Source organism: Carassius carassius, chromosome 19 (genome assembly GCF_963082965.1).
Source record: "Carassius carassius chromosome 19, fCarCar2.1, whole genome shotgun sequence".
Lineage (NCBI taxonomy): Eukaryota > Metazoa > Chordata > Actinopteri > Cypriniformes > Cyprinidae > Carassius > Carassius carassius.
The window spans coordinates 3,729,925-3,744,244 of NC_081773.1; the positions used below are offsets into that span (position 1 = coordinate 3,729,925).

A 14,320-nucleotide genomic window follows, 5' to 3' on the forward strand; every position below is an offset into this window, starting at 1 on the left:
AAGCAACATATGAGAATGTACACGTCCCTTGTCGGTGCAAAACTGAAAGTCAACCTGTTTTATTTCATAATATGATTTATGTCAGTGAGAAAAATGCGACATTCGAACAAGCAAGGGGAAAATGTGCTGTGGGACTTTATGGAGGTAGCAACAAGTTGACTCAAAGTTGACCCAAAAAGTGTCATTGCAGCAGGTTCGGCATTTTGCAAATCCTGAAGTGATCTTCTGTGTCCAGCAGGTGGAGGCACCCTGATGGTTCAGTAATTCAGGTAATTTCGAAAGAAAAAAATCTGATCAAATGTGCTCTATTGTTGTTATAATGTATTGTATTGTCTTGTATTGTTAAAACTGTTTTGCATAAATATGTAATAATGATATTAAGATTAGAAATCACTCAAGGTTATTAATAGAATTAAATTAAATTGTTATCATGAATAATGAGTGTATATTAAACAACTTTGGCAATTCAGAATAGATTTTTATATTACCGTATTGCTTGTAATATTTTCACAAGACTGTAGTATGAATCTTTGCATTCTCTGAAGACCTCAGTGATGTAGTTCATTCACCAAGATCAACTGAACAAGAGAACTATGCTTTATTTCATATTTCTTACTATTTTTTTTTGTTAAATATTAATGGCATGGCACTGCAGTGTATGCAGGTTTATGTTGGACTTGGACACTCTGTTAGTTGTTGCTGTGGCCTACAGGCCTCCAAAGCCAAAGTTTTTATAGCAGAATCTTCCCCAATTTTGTTAGGATCTTAATTATTTGGGATTCACATATGCTGCCCCCAAAACTCACTCGCTAAAGACTTTTTCAGCCTAACAGAAGCTTTTGATTTAGTGCAGCTTGTTAAAGGACCTACTCATATACATGTATACACTCTCGATCTAATAATGTCTCATGGGTTCTCTATTGCTGATACTGAGATATATGACCACCGCTTGTCATTGTCATTGAATGCTGTAAAACCTCATGTATCAGCTCACCTGATGCAGAGGAACACTGCTGCTACTTCTACTTCTTTTTCTTCACTGTTTGAGGAGATTTCCCATTCAACTGTCCCACTGTAGACTACTGTCTTCTGTTCCCATTTCCCAGCTCAGTCCTGATTAACTGCTTTATAGTTTTAATTCTGTCTGCACTATAATTTTGGATTCTGTGTCTGTCTCCAATGAGGACTAAATATCACAAGTTAACACCTGAGCCATGGATGGATAATACCACTCAGACATTGAGACAGGCTCATAGAGGGCCAATAGGAAATGGAAAAAAGGACAAACTACAGATTTCTTTCAAGTGTTCAATGTAACGGTCCAACACTTTTAAGTTTTAATAATAAATGCCTCGAGTTAGGGGTTGTTCCTTACTATTTATAACATGTCTTTTGTAAAACCCAGACTTAAGAGGCCAAATTTAGATTCCTCTGATTTATCACACTTAGACCCATTTCTAATCTTCCATTTTTAGCCAAAATTTTAATCAACACCAAAGTTTCTTGGTCATTACAACATTTTTGATGTGTTCCAATCAAGCTTTAGAAAATGTCACTCCACTGAGAACGCTCTTTTAAAAGTGTTTAATGAAATTCTTTCAGCTATTGACTCTGTATTGATTCTGTACCACTGGTACTTTTAGACTTGAGGACTACTTTTGACACTCTAGACCACAATGTTCTTCTGTCCCGCTTAGAACAGGTAGTGGCCATTAGAGGTTCAGCCCTAAATTGGTTCCAGTCTTATCTTACGAGCAGGAGTTTCTCAGTTAATATGGGCAAATTTCACTCTTCTTCTGTACTTTTGACCTGTGTGGTCCCTCAAGGCTCTATTCTAGCTCCTATGTTATTTTCCTTGTATATGCTTCCCCTCGGATCTATCTTTGACAAGTATGGTACAAGTTATCATTGTTATGCAAATGACACACAAATATATCTTCCTTTGAAAAATAAGAATGGATTAGACCCGGTGGCCGCCTGCCTCTTGGATGTTAAAGGATGCCCCTAAATGAGTCTGAATGAGAGTAAAACAGAGATTGTGCTGTTTTTCCCTGTTGATAGACACTGTATACCAAATCTAAATCTTGGTAAAATCTGGGTGCGGTGTTGTACAGTGTCTTAAAGCTTGATAGACAAGTCAGCCAAGTTGTGAAGTCAACCTTCTATCAGTTGTGAACACTGATAAAAATTAAGTCCTTTCTTTCTTTTACTAATTTTGAAAGAGTAATCCATCCTTTTATCACCACAAGGCTTGATTATGTAACTCTCTTTATTTGGGGATCTGTCAATCTTCTTTAAACCGCTTTCTGATGGTTCAAAATGCGGCTGCCAGAATCCTGACGGGAGCTCGAAAGTGTGAGTATATTATTCATGTCCTACAGTCTTTACATTAGCTACCTTTACAGGATTAATTATTTTAATGTGCTCTAATTGGTTTTTAAGTCTTTAAATGGTTTAGCACCCTCATACCTCTGTGATCTGTTGATAGACCACCAACCTGCAAGAGTGCTAATTTAATTTCGTGGTTCCTAGGACCAGACTCAAGTCTAGGGGTTATGGAGCATTCGCTGTAGCCTCTCCGAGACTTTGGAATAGTCTTCCTACAGAAATCAGAACAGCCCCTACACTATCCATTTTTATATAATAATATTCAGTTTAAGATGGCCACACATATTTATTTTAATAATTTATTAGGTTCAAATGGGCTCAGTTTCAGGACTTATTAGACGTTTATAATAACTTTATAATGCTTTGTTAACTTATTAACAGATTATTATTAAGGTCATTATTATTTATAACTTATTAAAATAAAAAAAAACTTAACTTTTTTCTTTTGTTTAAATACACACTGACTGTCAAAAAGTATGTGACGTGTGCTTATAATTTTTATGATAGGATGTTTGCTAATTTAAATTTAATCCCACTGGTCACAACAGTGACTGTAAAGAAGGTTTTCATTTATAAAGCTCTAAAAATGTTACTGATTGGTGTAAAAAATAAAGGGTCTCAATTAAATATGTGCAGTTTCACATATTTAGTGCAAATTGTCACATGACCAGACCAGTTTATTTCCTGTTTGCACCACGAGAAGGTCAGTAGCATAACATAAAGATATGACAAAAGATTTTCGGTACACATTATCTTTAAGGTGCCTAGTATTAATATATAAATTCACAATGATTTAGTTTTTGTTGAGTGTAAACATTTTGATGGCAACAATAGTGACTAGAGGGATACTAACAGTTTTTTTTCTTAGTATAACTATTCAGTTTTGTATAAGTTTTTTTTTTTAATGTATAATAGTAACCATAGAATGCGATGAAACTGTGTAAAATGAGTTAATAACTGGAATGTACAGTATATACATTCCACCCTTGTGACCAACCACAATTTTCATAAAAAATATTTGGAGATTTTCATGTCTGTGAAAAATTTGTTTAAACGGGTTAATAAGCTTTTCGGTTTTCTGTCATTCAGTCTTAAAACACACAAGAAACTCCATATTTCTGATTCTGATCCGGGATCCATCATTGAGTACAGGCTCCTGGTTTTGCGTCTCGCCAGTTTCAAGTTCCTCGGGAAGAGATCCAGTCCGGACTTTACCACAGACCTCAGTCACCGTTACCGCAGCATCCGTCTAAACCTCCTTCAAATCCAGCCGTACACAGCACTTTACATCACTTTCTTCACCTAACACACAAAACCTTGACATTCTCCTTCAGTATATCAGTGATTATCTGCGAGGACCGAGCGGGATACAACCCTTTAACCGCGACTAGCAGCTTCGCTAATTCTCAGCAGCGGGTTTCTGCGTCAAGAAATGATGTGGACACCGAACCGCTGGTACGTTACCGCTTCCGTTCCGTGGTTTGTATAGTTTATTTTCACCCTCCAACGGCTAATTTCCTTCGCTAACGAGAGATGCCGTCCGTTGGATATTGATAAGCTGATTAAAATGGATGAATGGCAGCCACGCATCTTTGCAGATGCGAAAGTCTCCGCTAGAGTTATCTCACAGCTTATTATTATAAACGAAGCCTGTGGGAATTATGATATATCTTGAGTCTCATATGCTGTGTTTCCTCAAGAACCGGAGCTCATTGTGCCGAGACACAAACCCTTGTTAATCTGAGCGTGCTGTGCTGCTCGTGATAAACACCTGTCTCCTCGAGTTTCAGTGATCAGGCTTTAGTTCAGGAGAACAGCAGCTGCTCATGATAACGTTACCTGATCAGGTGAGATGATGATGATGATGATGATGATGATGATGGGCGGCTGGCCCGGTGAAACACGACCTTGGGGACTTTTTGGGAGGATCAGAAAACCAAGGTCAGGTGGTGACTTTGCGGTGTGTCTTATGGAGGCACTAGTATTTCCTTAAATTAAGTTGTTGTGACGAAACTGAGGTGGCTAGTTTGACTTCATTGTCAGTTTGGTTTGGTGTGCGGCTCTAGTTTAACTCTGTGATCCACAGTACAACCAAAACTCAACACACCTGCTCTTTTAATAGAGTCTGTGTGTGTTTATTTGGTAATTAGTTCTTGAATCCTATTTGAAAATAAACTATAATCATATATAACCCTCATGGATTTCCAAACTAGGATGTTTCCTCTGTGCAACACAAAAGAAGACATTTAGTATAATATCCAGGCTGCTCTACACAATTAGAATAAATAGGGGCTTTCAGGCTCCAAAAATATCATAAAAGCCCAGTTAAAAATGGCTCATATGATTGTATAGCTATACACAGCTTCAGTGGGAACACAGTTAACGTTAAATAGGATAAACAGTATTATTTAACTAGTCTTCGCTTTCTTGTATTTGACATGGAGTGACTTTTAATCATTTATATATTGAATTAGCTCTTATTTGTATATTTTTTATCAAATAGTTCATCTTGGTTTGATAACAAGGCAGAACTGTGTGTGGTCAGGTTACATTGCAATATAGTTAGTTGATAATATAAACTAATTTACTTTCTGCCAATCTTTCATTTTTATAAGTGCATAATGTCATTATAATTATGTAATTACTACTAATTTGGACCTCACGGCTATAGTCATTGAGTGTTCCTCAGTCATCTGTTCAGGTAAGACGTGTTGATGTCATGCCGCTAAACTTTTAAAATACTCTAACGGTTGTAAACTGACCCAGTGGCTGATTCTGCCAATTACAGACTCCTTTAATTATGCAGGAGGCTGGAGAGGACACCGTCTGTGTGGCCAGTCACTGCTTTATAGGGTCAGACGTTGTATTTCTGTTCTTTTAGAGAAGTAAATCATTTCAGGAATCATTTATCTATCAATCAGTGCAGGATAAATTATGCACCAAAGATGCCATTCAATGAATTGCTTCTTTCTTATGTTTTCATAGTTGCTTATAGTTTTATATTCTTGCTTCTCATTTACATAGCTTTCTCTACTATATCTAATATTTTAATATTTTACCCAGTAGTACGTGGTATAGCTTTCTATTTTTGCTGCTCGTGTTCATTTGCTCATCTAACCTAACAGTGTGTATCTTATAAATACAAATTCCTTTGTACGTCTAAGTAAATCCATTGTATTTGGCAAGAAATGTGATTCTGATTCTGAAATACAAAAGATGTTTTGAAAAATGTGTGTATAATGAAAGTCAATGGGGTCTGAAACAAAACTAGAACACATAGACTTAAAAAAAGAACACTTTTTAGAAATATTTTCTTCTGTGTTCCACAGGATTTTGAAACACCTTTTTTTGTATATCTTTAGTAGAATTTTAGTGTTTTTATGTGCTTGTTTATGTATTTTTTGTTTTAATAAATTTTTACTAAAGAGTTAGTTGTAGTAATTTTAGTACTTCAACTTAAACTTTGAATTCACGTTAGAGAAAGAGAGTAAACTAAATTATTTTTTTTTTTAATTTTTGGGTGAACTTTGCCTTTAATACTTATGGTTGGGGGGAGGGGGGTTGTCACTCCCCTACACGTATATTAGCAATAACAGAGAGTGTTGTCTTAGCAAACAGCACTATTTAGTGTGCTGTGCGTGCGTGTTTTGAAGCTAAACAGCAGTGGTTTTGTAAGTGGGCTACAGTAGTATACTCTGGCCGTCCCACACTCAATGTTGAGGTGGGGGTGTTTCACTTAAAAGAAGCTACATCCTGATCAATAACAGTAATGAGTTTTATCTCCAGTGTGCTGTGTGCTCGTCTGAGTGTGTGTGTGTGTGTGTGTGTGTGTCGTGTGCTGACTCGCTCTAATCCAGAGTTTTCATAGAAGCGCTTGATTCTTCCTGTATCTTGGCTGGTGTCTTTCACGGGACATTATCCTGCTTTACAGAGGGCTGGATTGAGCCGGGTTCAGCAGGTTGATTAGTGTGTCCATCTGTTCACTGTCTGTTTTGTGTTTACTGGAGTTTTTAACATGCTTTGCTATGAAATCCTCAGACAGGTTGAAGCAGTACGATAAGAAAAGCTCTGTACTCTGCCCACTTGCTGTTTTTTGGGAAAAAATGGAAAGTATAAGAATAAATAATGTGCTTCACAGCAAATGCTGTTTTTTTTCCAAAATTTTATTATATTTAAAATATAATTCACAAATACAAATACAATTCACACTTTAAGCAATATCGTATGGAATATTGAATATCGCATAAACCTTTGCTGGAGCATTTTTTTTCTTTTGCAGTAAACTGAAAGCCAATGGAAAATTCCTATTGTGTTTTTGGTAAGGGAACCAGGAAGATGTCACTGCAGCCCTCTGTTCCAACTGTCCTTAAAGGTCCCCATGAAATCAAAACAAAAATAACGTTTTTTTGGTTTTTAGTATGGATATGTTAGCCTTAAGGTTATCTATTAGAAAGTGTGCTCCAGAACTGACAAAATTCTCATTTAGATGATGTAAGCTTTTAAAACTTAGTCTATTACACGACTTCTGCCAGTGTGAATGAGAGATTTTGATGACATCACCCATGGCTTTTCATAAGATTTTCTGTCCAATTAATTGCTTTCTATTATCTGCAGTGTCCTGTCGCCTACACTATGAATAGATGCTGAAGCTGCGGCTGAAATCAGCCACTTGTTCACAGACCCATTTGAATTCTACACAAAATGCCATATTTTATAGCGATATGGATAAGATTAGAAGAAGAGATGGTTGAACAAACAGCTCTGATGAGTAGAAGAGATAACACAGATGCCATTCACCAGTATATTACACACAAACTACACATCCTCAGCATAATTATGCTCACCGTTTTGCTTTAGTAAGTTTCATATTGAATCTATGAGACTGGGTGTCATAAGCTATCCAGTATGGCTTTACCAAGTTCAATGGCCCGGCCGGAGCTGATATAAATAAAATGCTATTTAAGAAAGGGGTGGAGCTGCTCGATACATCCTGCGCTGTCTTCCTGTTTCATTTAAAAAAGGCACTTCAGTGTATCTTTTAGTCACATGACATCTTTTTGTGAGAAACAGAATGAAAATTTTGGCAGATCCTTATGCAGAGCTTTCTCTGTTATGAAGTTTTATGGGCCTCTTTTATGACACTATTTTTCATATTTGGTGCATGTATAGGTGACTATATGAAGAATTTCCATTTTTGGGTAAATTAACCCTTTAAACTACATTGGAGGACCCTTAGCTACTCAAGCAGTCAGCTATGTACAAACTGAAGATGGGAATCATAGCTGCCATCGGAGCTGTTATGAGAATCCAAAACCCTTAGAGGACCACAAAGCTCTCTACTGCTCAAGAACAGACTTCCTAACTGACAGGAAACTGCGTGAAGCTGAGATGGCACACACCAGAGCTGGAACTTCTTTGTCTCCTGACATAAATGTCTGCACCTCTGTTGACCCCTCTGTTAAGTTTGCAGATGACACAACGCTGATTGGCCTCATAAGCTACGGTGACTAATCTGCGTGCAGACAGGAGGTGGAACAGCTGGTGAGTTAAAGAAACAAAACTGCCTGGAACTGATCAAAAGATGGTGGAGATAATAGACTTCAGAAGGCGCTTAAAACCACAGCTCCCCTCAACATCATCGACTTCAGGGGAAGTGCTTAGGAAACAGTTCTTAGAAACACAGTGGAAGGCACAATTTAGAAATAATTGATCAAAAATGAAAATGTACTTTGTGTGACATTCTTTCATGTTAAGCAGAATTATCACATTGTTGTTTTCCCATATGGTGAAAGGACAAAGTGACCTCGAGCTGACAGACTCCAGAAAGCACCATGAGAGAATTATATAAGTGGTCCATAAATTGTGCACTATATTTAAACCTGTAAAGTCTGTCATGAACGGAATGATGTTTGGTTTTTATTCATTGAAAATTTTCACATATGTGCTTCCATATGCTGAAAACCTTGCGTGTTGTGAGCCAGTCATAGTGTGATAAAAACAAAGGGTCTCCTTCACTAAGCATATGTATGCACAATTTTTATGAAACCTGCGTACAAACGTTTTCACGAACAAATCATAATTCACTAAAACTTTTGTGCTAAAATGTATTCTAAATTTAGGGAAAAATTAGAGACAGCTGAAAGCACACGTACGCAAAAATCACAATATCTGGCCGGTCTTAATGAGCTATATAATATACTGTATAAACTATATATATGATGAATGTTTAATTATATACGTTAAATATGTTAATGTACATGTATATAATGTACACGGCGTGTCATTTAGAATAGGTCAAATTCACTAGCATTAGGATGAGATTAAGAACAAATTCATGTGCGGACTTAAGTGTTGTGAATTAGGCAGAAAGTTTTCATGAGAAGTTCAAAAGTACATATAAATATGAATAATCATTGCAAATGTGTGTATAAATACAAATAATCTATGCAATTATTAAGTGAAAGACCCACAGCAAGACATCTATTTTCTTTCAAGGAAAAAAGTCAAACAGGTGACATTTGTCTGTATGTGTACCTTTCCTTTAACAAGCTTTATTATTTGTTGAAAAGGTAACAGTCGTTGGCTACAGTCTATGGTTTCCCAGGTCTTTACACTGCAAGAAGCAATTTGGAACAATAAAAAAAGAGATGGGCACAAAAACATTTTGTCCCCTGGCAGTGTCCCCTGTGAACAACTGAACTACATATCTGCTGAAGAACATCTTTAATCATTAGAATTATGCTGTTGAAATTCAGCATCTGAAACAAATGCCACTTAGGCTGATTATTTTAATGATTTCAAATATTGGGAAATACAGTCACAAGTGAAGGAGCGCAGGTTGAAAAATACCATTTATTTGTTTTATTTATATATTTATTTATTTATTATGGGGGCATGAGAAATTTGTGTACAATACTGTAGACAAGCTACATGTGACTTAATCTTAAAAAGACTGACTTTAATACTCGGAAGTAACAAAGAACTACACAACCCATAATCCTGATTAGAAATTCACCAATCATTGAGTCTGAAATAAAAACCAAAATATTCCCTATCTGTGAATCCATTAAAATAAATGGGGTCACACTTTAGTTTAGGGCACAGATCTCACTATTGACTAACTATCAACTACACTGTTTGCCTGAATAAACTTAAAACTTGCTGCTTATTAATAGTTATTAAGGTAGTTGTTAAATTTAGGTATATGGTCATAGAATAGACTTGGTCATGCAGAATATGCCATCAATATGTGCTTTATAAACAACCACTAGTAAACAACTTAATAATCTAATAAACAGAGTACTAATAAACAACCAATATGCTAGGAATATGCATGCTAATAAGAAACCTGTCAAAGAGGTCATATGACGTTGCTAAAAAAACATTATTTTGTGTATTTGGTGTAATCCAATGTGTTTCTGTGGTTTAAGGTACAAAAACATTATTTTCCACATAATGTACGTTTATTGTAGCTCCTAATTTTTACAATTCCCATTGTTCAGTAAAGAGAGGTGTGCTCTAATGGCCAGCTATACAGTGTGTTGTGATTGGTTGAATACCTCAAGTGTGTGAAAGAAATGTTACGCCTCTTACTATACTGTGATGCCGTGTACTCCGGCGCGACGAGAGAAAACCAATAAAACCCATTACAAACGAGGCATTTGTTGCATCCAGTGTGGACATAATAACTGATTATAATGATTTATACTGTCTTCTTACGTGTTTAGTTGTGTATTGCACAGCATAAACATAAAAACAAACAACAAGCACTGCTCTGAACTGCTCAAAACTCGCGTTTGAATCATTAGTGGCAAAGTCTTTAAATCTGTAAACTAGGGTTGGGTACCGAACTCTGTACTTTTCAGGGTACCGACCAAATTGCTCCGGTACTACCGAGTACTGATTAACGTTAAATCAATCGGTGCCAAATTTCGTTACATACACTACAGAGAGAGAGAAAGAGAGACCTGTGACGTGATGTCACCCCTTCAGCTCCGTCATACAACACACAATGTGAAATGTTATTAAGTATGGTTACTTTTCTAGGACCATATGGTAATTGTTGCACTTTATTGCGGAATTATTTTTCCAGACCTTCGGAGATGATTTATTGATTTTTTTAGTGATTGAAAATGCACATTAAATCTGTTTTTTAATTATTTATTTTATTCTGTTGAACTGGAAATAGAAGCTTGTGACTGTCATGCGTATTGAGTCCTGTACTGTTGATTGTCACCAGTGCTGACTCACAGTGACATTTATGAGGTCTTAAATGACTGGAACTCACAGTGAAGCTGATCTGTGCACAGTATGGGGGCACGTGGGCCCCTCACAGACCTCACACCAAATGTGACCTAGTCATTGTGTTGGTTTGCTCAGTACAAGAATCTAGCAGACACAGTTGAATACAACAACATTCTCTAAAGGTCTTCATCAGTCTCCATTGTTGCTGAGGGACAGTTTACGGAAAACCTGTATGCTAACATGTGAGATAAATGGAAGAACGAACCTATTTCCGTTAGCAGTGTCAGTTAGGTGGGGGAAGGTTTTCCCGTTATTCCAAGCTGGGAGGATTGTGCTGAGTCAAGGGAAATCTATATCAGATGCTTTGAAAGACTTTATAAATGTTACTGATGCACTGAATGAAAATGGAATATTGAGACATTTTCATTTTTGGAATGGGTTGGAGATTAAGTAATTCTAATCAAACCAATCAAAAAATGTATACCAATCCATTTATTTTAACATAATTTCTTAATGTCACGTTCGCGACCACTCTCACACACCATATTTTAACTGCATTCTAATAAGCTTCATCAGGCAGTAATTGCTTTGGACTCTCAAGTTTGTTTTTTGCAATGTTAGTGACTTGATATTGTTAGCTTGTATATCATTAAAACAACGAAGACGATTCATATCGCACATCCATACTCTCTGCAGTTCCCCAACAAAATAAAACCTTGAACCCTTGAAAGTGCATAAATGAAGTCACAAGTATTTAAATTTGACCACTAATACAATTATTATGAAATATCCTTTTTATTTTATGTGCAGTTGTATAGCAATGTTAATATGACTCTGTCTTATAATAATTTATAATTAATTTTCTTATTATTATTTCATCCCACTCACAACTGTCAATACCAAACAACAGGAGTCCCGAACAACAGGAATGTTGTGGAAATTTGTCCCTGTGGGATTGAAAATGACAACAGTAGTATTCGGGACACTTTCAGTTCAAAGCTACCACTCACTTTTACATGTTTAAATTTATTCAGAACTAGTTCCAGTCCGATTTGCAAATTAATGTTGTGTGAGCTGATTCATTTTAAACCACTCAATCTCAAAGTCTCAGACTCATCAGTCACAAATGGCTCACAGTCTGAGCTCTCATTAGCAATGTTTCCATCCACCTATTTTTATGCACATTTTGGATTATCGCATAAAAAAACGCTGGAAGGAAATGCCAAGATGCACATAAATTCTAAAAATGGGCATAAAAAACATATGCACACAACTGAGTAGGATAAACTTTTGATCTGCTAAGGAAAAATTTGCATAAACTGATGGAAACACATTTACTGAATAAATTCCACCATGAGCATTGAAAAAGTCATGTGACTCCACGCTATGAGATGGGATAACTTGACTAAGTAGTGGACCGATCTTGTTCACAGCATCTATATGTTGTTCTGGTCATTCTGAAATGCCTGAGGAAAGTCTGTCATCAAAGTATTTCTGTATAATTACTTTCACTCATGACTCCTCTAAAACACCTCTAAAAGCAATGACCGCATTTATTGTGTTACAACCTCTCTCTGAAGCTAAAGTAATTTATTACATATGAAAATTATTATATTCAGTGGTAGTTTACCAGGAAGTGACAATTTTGTTCTCTTTGACTCGTTGAATGGAATCTGTGCTTTATTTGCAAATGTTTTATGCAATATCCCAGTTTTGCACATAATTTAACATAGCTATTATTGAATTAACATCTGACTAAACTGTCATTACCTTTGATCGTATCCAATCTGAAACTGAGAGCCATTACTGTGTAATGTTGTAAAGTCTTGTTACAATCTGAGAAATGAGTGGAAATTAAATGCTTCAGAATGGCATGCCTGATAAAAAAAACCAAACTCACGAAGCAGCTCCTTAGGAGCAACCGAACACTTCTGGAAAAGCTCCTGAGAAAGATTTCATTAAAAAAAAAAAAAAAAAAACGACAAGAATCATTGTTGCAGTGCAGAACCTGGTTGGGCCCCAGGAATACTAAGAGCTAATCTCACAGGATACGCTCCTGAATTACGCCATACCTAATTCACATTAATATTTAACGTTTACTGTGAATCCAGTGTGAGCTACTGTACTAGCTACCTGTGCTGCTCTTGGTAACATATTAAGATAAGGCAACACATTTTGAGGGTTTATCTTGGGTTAATTTCATAATGACGTGTTATAGACTATTAAGGGCTTCTGTTTAGTGAGTTGCCTAATTACCATTTTTGTTGCACTGTTGCATTTATTATAGGTTAGGTGGCTGTCTGCTTGTGGAGATGGGCTGTATCAGATGTAACTGAATACCTGTATGTTTAAGAAGGAGCTTTGTTTTGGTTCAGTTTGATGGAGAGGTCAGTTGCTTACAGGTCTGTTTCTTACCAATACGATGTAAATCCAACAGTCCTCTTCCTAAAAGTACATGTAGGGCTGAGATATATTTTGCTATTTTTATAAATGTAAATGTGTGTGCAGTGTTGTGGAGGGGTGGTGGGATCTGTGTGGTGGTGCTGAGCTCAGTTACTGTCTGATTAGGTACATAACCCAGGGCACCGTGCCGGATCTCCGGCGTGTGGCCGTGAGGAAAAAATATATATATAATATTTGAGAGCCTGCGCATGCAGTTTAATATTTTCGAGCCAATTTATTTCTTATACCAATCAGAAGCAGAGAAGGGCGTGTCCTTGCAACACAGGATGATTGACGCTCATACGTAAATGTCACGTTAGCGTTGTCGGAGAAAACAAAAATGGAGCGTAAGTTTATGAAGCCTTGGGATGATGTCCTAGACTTCTAGCAATAGATAAAGGACTCAAAAATAAATGGCGCTTTTTGGCAGTTGGTGCAAGAAACTGAGAGAGCCCGGGGCTTGTTTCTGCATGATTTGCTCGAGGAAGCTACTGTATGCCAGCAGCGGTAAGAAAGTGCTTGCTCGTTATGATTTACGTCGCGTGCAAGGCAACCCGTAACCCGTGTTTTTCCAACCTTAAACCTGTGAAAGTGCACTGGAACGGCAGTCAAACCCGTGACTTCCCACCCGTGAACTCGTACTAGATCGATGTACTCCGAGTTCTGACGTCACACAGCACGCGAAACAACAGCGCCTACGGATAATACTGCCTACGGATGCAGTGTTTATGCAAGTGGTACACGTTGAAAAATAGATTTTAAGGACAATGTAACGTTGCAATAAAATTAATAATCTAGCAAAATTTCTTTGCGCTCAGAAAGTTTGCGAGCTAAAACCTGCCTGGAACGCAGCACCAGACTCCGGTCATAGAGCCGCTGCCCGTGCACTCAAACTTACCACGAGGTTGCCGGGAGTAGAGACCTGCGCTCCCGCAAAAATATGTTATTTTCTCCCACTCCCGGCCGCAAACAATCAAGTTTCGTCCCGCTCCCGCCCGCAAAATCCCGCGGGTAAACGTATAGTGTTTTTTCTTTTTTTTTTTAATACATTGCATATTCTGCCTGCTACTCTTATTTTTTCACTTGCTCCCCTGTTGAATATAAATTAAAAAAGAAACGGAAAATAAACAAATGTTTCGTTTTATTTGCGTTTAATTAAAAGTATGAACATGAACAAGGCACTTAGAACATATAAATACAGTAAAAAAAAGTAAGAAATGTAAATAAAAAATATATACCTTTAATA

The 14,320-nt window shown here is 36.9% G+C and overlaps 1 protein-coding gene across 7 annotated transcripts in view; it reads left to right on the forward strand.

Annotated features, from left to right (window-relative positions):
• The first annotated feature begins 3,481 nt into the window (after positions 1-3,481).
• osbpl6 (oxysterol binding protein-like 6) overlaps positions 3,482-14,320 on the forward strand; it is a 70,431-nt gene continuing 59,592 nt past the window's right edge. For all 7 annotated transcript variants that reach the window (XM_059499539.1, XM_059499541.1, XM_059499543.1 and 4 more), the window contains exon 1: positions 3,482-3,843. The gene's annotated coding sequence lies outside the window, so the exon portion shown is untranslated. The remainder of the gene's footprint in view (positions 3,844-14,320) is intronic.